Source organism: Diadema antillarum, unplaced genomic scaffold, assembly GCF_040938485.1.
Source record: "Diadema antillarum isolate AM-2024a unplaced genomic scaffold, OU_Dant_1.0 seq00001039_RagTag, whole genome shotgun sequence".
NCBI classification, from domain to species: Eukaryota; Metazoa; Echinodermata; class Echinoidea; order Diadematoida; family Diadematidae; genus Diadema; species Diadema antillarum.
This window is the reverse complement of record NW_027271870.1, coordinates 787,507-793,516: the sequence shown is the minus strand read 5'-3', so window position 1 is coordinate 793,516 and position 6,010 is coordinate 787,507.

Sequence of the window (6,010 nt, the reverse complement as noted above, 5' to 3'; positions counted from 1 at the left end):
CGCGCACACACTTAAACATAATATTGTATTTACAATGTATTGTTTGCGTTACTCCACGAGATGACGATTAATATGCAATGATTAGCTGATTTCTTGATTACCCTGAACAATTACATAGCATTTCCTACATTATAAAGGCTGAAAAATAGCAGAGGTGCAGTTTTAAATCCATCTAAAACGTATTCAACTTATAAGAATTAAATTGTAAACTTAAAAAACAAAATCGAAAAAGAAACTTTGAAATAAAAGGATATTTGAATTGTGTTACCTTAGAACTGAATCCTGGGACAGCTTCTACACAATCTAAAATTTGTCCGGTTCAATAAGTGTTCGTTGCATCAAGATCAAACAACAAAAACATGTTATATCAACTTACCCACACCATATCAACTATTCAATTTGTAGCATATTAAAGAGCACATTGTTGTGATATTACAGAGTGGTACATGTATATCTGTGTATTGTGTATTTATGCTTTAACAGCATTCTCCCGGACATTCCCTGTAGTTTTCTACACTCATTAGTAAAGTGTAGATCTACCATTATAATAGCAAGAATACCAATAATCTTAATTTGCCAACTATTCTGACGTCACTGCCTAGGGGGTTTCGGGTAATCCTTCCTTCTGAAACGACTCTGCCAGTATTAAAGGCAGACTGTATATGGTTTTGAATGTATATTAATTGTAAAACCCGCGCTTCTCAATCTTTTTTTTTGAACCCGAGGCCCATGCACTTTGGCTCCTTCAAAGTTTTGTTGTTGTTGTTTTGTTTTTGTTTTTTTTTTTGTTACATGTGTGTATCGAATACAAATCTTTTTCGTGCTTTATTTTTGGAAGACATCGCGGCCCATCAGTGATTGAGAATTAGCACTGTTGTAAAAAAACACACTTTTCTTCAAAAGCACTAAATTAGGCGTAGTGCAACAATAAAAGTGTGATTAAATATCAGAGAATAGGTTTGAATGTATTATTGTATGGGGCATTGTCCTCCCTTGATCTGAATGGTGGAAAAAAAATAAATGTCTAAACTATGTAGCCAGGGTCACTATTACGTAACAATGAAACAGCTCCTTCCTAGCTGTTGTCGATTACAGTAATACATGCTGGTATATCTACTTGACCTGTTGTATCAGCAATGAAAATGCGTTGTATTCTGTATTTACTGAAAAAGAAACCAATGCAACTCGACACTTATTTAGCCCATGTAGGAATTACAGTGTGTTAGAGTGGTTATCAAAGTGATTTCAAAATGTTTAGTTCATCAAGTGTTTCTAGCCTACACTGTTACGCCTAACTGTTTGTGATAGCAGCACATGCATCATTGGAATTCAAAGAACAAACCAAGCTTTTCATCATTTTAATTGATTTCCTTTTTGCTGTAAAGACGGTTACCAGTCGAAACTAGAAGTGAGAACACACACACAATGAAGGTCATGGAAGATTTCTTTTACAGCAACTCAAAGAAGGTGCGGCAATACATTACTTGTGTTCTGCATATTTGTGGTGTGTATGTTTGTTTGTTTGTTCTTTTTTATTGTCACTGTCTGTAGAAAGAAGGAAAGTGAACACCATTTATCAGAGTAACATGGAAAAAATTGAAATTTCCTGTGGTGATACATTCAAGTAAAATGATAGATAGGTATCATCTGTACCCTGTTCGACAAAACATTCAAACGGAAGTACAGACTCTCACTTTGTGCAATTTTCATTCTCTTTGGCGATTCATTCAACCGATATAGTAGGACTCACTTATTATTAAAGCGACAGGAAATCAACGTGAGAAGTGCAACAACCTGTCACTGTAGTTACTATTCCAAAAAGGGAAACTAATAAGCCTAAAATGTCATTTTTAGTCATTTTTGTTTAAGTGTCAATGTTTGTTCACATCATTTTAAGCTTCAAAATCTTAATTTTATATTAAGTGCAGCAACTCCGCGAGATATTCGTGTCCTACGAGATTTCTCTTAATTTTTCTTATTTAAAAAAAAAAACAACATCAAACACATTTTGCATATTTGTGAATACTAAACATACATGAGACGTGTGAAGAGAGAGAGAGAGAGAGAGAGAGAGAGAGAGAGAGAAAGCATTTCTGTGTCTCTTTACCACGTACTGTTTAGAGGTTACACGGTAAAAGAATAAATTGAGCGATCCTTTCTTTGTACCTTAGTACTGCATTCACTGGATTGTAAATCATTTCTTATTGGTTTTTTTTATTCGTATGTAGTCACTGGATTGTAAACAAATCAAGCAGAGATTAAGTCTTAGTTCCTTACTTGCCCAAAATTCAGTTTCACACGGCCAGTGCACACAGGTTCGACAAGCTTCTGGTTTGGCAGTCACTGATTTCATCAACAACGTCTGGTCATCTGGTTTGTGTTGTGTTAAGTGTATATACAAGCTCATGAGTTTCCATGGATACAGCGCATCCTCATCGTCACATCATTTTGCAGTGACGTCAGGAGAAGGTCGAGCGATAAGAGCAAAGTTGATGTTTACCTATACTGGAGACATCATGGCGGTTCAGTCAAGGTAAACAGTACATGATCTTGAACGAAGGCTACGTTGCCATGAAACTGTGAATGAGGTCACCAAGTTTTGATTTCCTCTAACTCTTGTTTAATTGGTTGCGACTCCATTATTATGGTGTTTATCGAATCAGCTGTACTTTCGATTGCATTTCTATTACAGTTTTTGTTGATCTATCGATACGTTTAGCTTGTTTGTTACTAGTCCAGTTACGCAAAGTGATCGTGCCAGCATGGCTAGTGAGCTTGTAATTTCGGTTGAAAAGTTGCTAATGTCATTCTTGACAAATGAACTCCTCCAAATAAACTAAAACATCTTGTATCCTATGTGTGGTATGAAGTTAAATATGAAGATGAGTATTATAGTTACATGCGGTACATGTCGCCTAAACCCTGCGGTTTGTTTGTTGTTTGGTTTCTTTCCATTTTTAGCGTTTGCGGTTCTACCGCGGCCTCTGAGTTAACATTGCAACGTAAAACCACTTAACTTTCACCTAGGTGTTTTTATATGCGATTGCACATCATTCTGTTTGTTTGTTTGTTTGTTTGTTTGTTATGTTGAACTTGGTATGAAGGTTTTGGAACCATTTCAATGTTTACTTTTGCATGACATATCATTTTTTCCTCCTTTGAAAGGTATCCCAATAAACCAATCAACGGATGGCGTTCCTCAACAGACCTTTCAAAATATCTGCAAGGGTTAAAAGAGAATTTAAATCCCGTCACGAAGAATTCTGAGGATTGCATGCAATGCAAGATTTCTCGCAAGGTTCAGACTAACCTACGTAGATTCGTAGATTCTCTTTCTTACGCTTCTTACCCTTCATATTATGTATAAACCTCCGGTTTATACATGAAGGGTAAGACAGCGCTTTTGTGTGTATTATGGCAATCATAACAATTCCTCATTAGAAATCCACCCTTACCTAATGAACTCAACTCCAAGTGTGCTCCTTATTTTATCATTTATTACTGGAGAGAAATCTGAAGATTACCATTATGTATTTATTCAGCCAAATAAAAATGACAATAACAGTTACATAACGTACATTCACATGGAAATGGCACAGTTGAAGTTTGTAGGTAACAGAATGTACAGGGAAGCAACATTATATGGGCTAGTGCTCACAAAAGTAAGTATTTTACGGTTGCCCTTAGGCATTAGTGTGTGATTATTTGAATGCATATCATTGAATGACAATGACATCGTCACCGCATATAGATCGCCATTTGGTGAATATGAGTGATAACTCACGCTGATTCGTACCTTTGAATTTGTTGTTAGTTTGGATGTGACTTGTATACTGTTCTGCTTTTGTTTGAGTTTACCATTTTACTTAGTCTAGTCGAGATGTATAACATTGTATAATGATTAATTTTCCTCTTGAGGTTTGATTTTCTTCAATTTGTTTCCCTCTAACAAATGAAGTTTGTAAGATCGCTTACTGCTGATCTGTAATTCAACAAACATGTCGAAAATAAAGGAACCACGGAACTCGAACCTGTCAGCTACCTCAGCCTACACACTACTACTTGATATTCTCTTGCATAACTTTCCTGTTGCTGGAATAAACGCGAAATGGTATCACGCAGTATAGCTGCTTGATTTATACATCTAGGTAAGACAAGTCAATTCAATAAACAAATGGCAAATCAAATCTACCTGAGCTGCCGTCTCGACTAGGGGGTATTTGATGATACCTCAGTTTGTAAACTGCCCACTTCCCTGTGTCAGATCAGAAACAACCATGCAAGCCCCCCCCCCCCCCCCGAGCGTTGGTCATTGTACTATATCTACCAGTAAGAGTCATATCAAACCTAATCGTTTTCAGGCATTGCGTCTAAATGAGGGTAACAATGCCTCCTCCATTTCCGATAGCTCCCTGTCAAAAGAAGTAATAAAATCAAACAACAGCAAAATTTGCGGGCTAGTTCGATTGTAACGAAAGTAATCACGTGACTATAATTTCGAAGGTCTCTTCTCACGTCCACCCTCACCTTTTCTCTTTTTGCGTAGGAGTATGCGTACTATATAAGTCCCAGGTGCGCATCAGGTCTAGTCACAGAGGACCCAAGTTGTCTGTAGCCTGCTCCAAGCTCTTGAGCCATCCGCCGCTGCTGCATCAAGTAATATTTTGTCGACGTCGCTGCACTCCAAACCAACCAAGGTGAGTGGAGGAGAAACCGATACATGTATATATATATATATATATATATATATATATATATATATATATATATATATCTATATATCTATATATATATATATATATATGGAGACAGATAGGGGAGGGGAATTGTGATTGCACGTCTTGCCTAACCTCAACGGTCAATACTATTTACATTTCGTTTGCAGCATCTGTACTCCACTTTTCTCATGATTCCTTGTTTTGTTTTAAACTATATGTCAGGTTTCAGGCTTTGTAAATACCAGCTACCTTCCTCCCCATTGTTTCCTCGGGTGCTAAACACCCGTATGCGACTGTAAAATCCATTAAATCTTGATGCAATATCCATTATTCTATATGATGATGGTGTCCGGAATTTTTAATCAGAATTTTTAAATCAGACTGACATATATTTTTACTGGATTTCCCCTTTAATTAAGATGAAAGCAGAAAATTAGCGATAAAAATCTGTCATGACATCTAGTAGAGTTAATGGGCACGGTGGTGTTCAGAATCTCAGGTGTCCACAGTGGAAAAAAAAAGTATACGATGTCTGAAGGTAAATCGGCATAGATTAATTCACTCACAATTTTATTCTAACCCAGGTTCTTTACTGCGATCATATTATGTCAACAGAACAATTTTACCCTTTTGAATTAAAACGCAGAGAAACAGTCTCAGCACAGAACTTGAGTCACTTTGCATTTTTCAAATACCCCATCCTTTCACTATACTTGATTTGTATTATTGTTATCTGATAGTAATGATACTAATCATTATTATTACCCACGCCGATGAAAATCGGCAGGGGGTTATGTAAAGGGTTCCGTATGTTTGTTTGTTTGTTTGTTTGTTTGTTTGTTTGTTTGTTTGTTTGTTTTTTTGTTTGTTTTTTTTGTTTGTTTGTTTGTATGTTTGTTTGTTTGTTTGTTTGTGTACAAGATAACAAGAGAACGGGTAAACGGATTTGCACGAAATGTTCAGGGAATGTTTGGATAATGACAGGAAAGAATCGATTAGATTTTGGTGATAATCGGTTGACCCTTGCAAATTCTGTGTGACCTTGAAGTTTTGACCCCATGGTATAGTGACCATTCCGAAAATTTCCCGTTTCTCACTTTGCGATTTTCCGCTACCATACGAAAACATAAACTCCCCAACGATCCGACTTCGCTGCTCAAATGTTCGTAAGAATTCCGAAATTTACGTTTAGGCCTATTTGAGGGACTATGTCCTTCTAGATTTATGAAAGTTCGTTCTCCGTCATCACAAACTGGCCCGTATTTTGATGATTTTTCAAATTAACATTGATT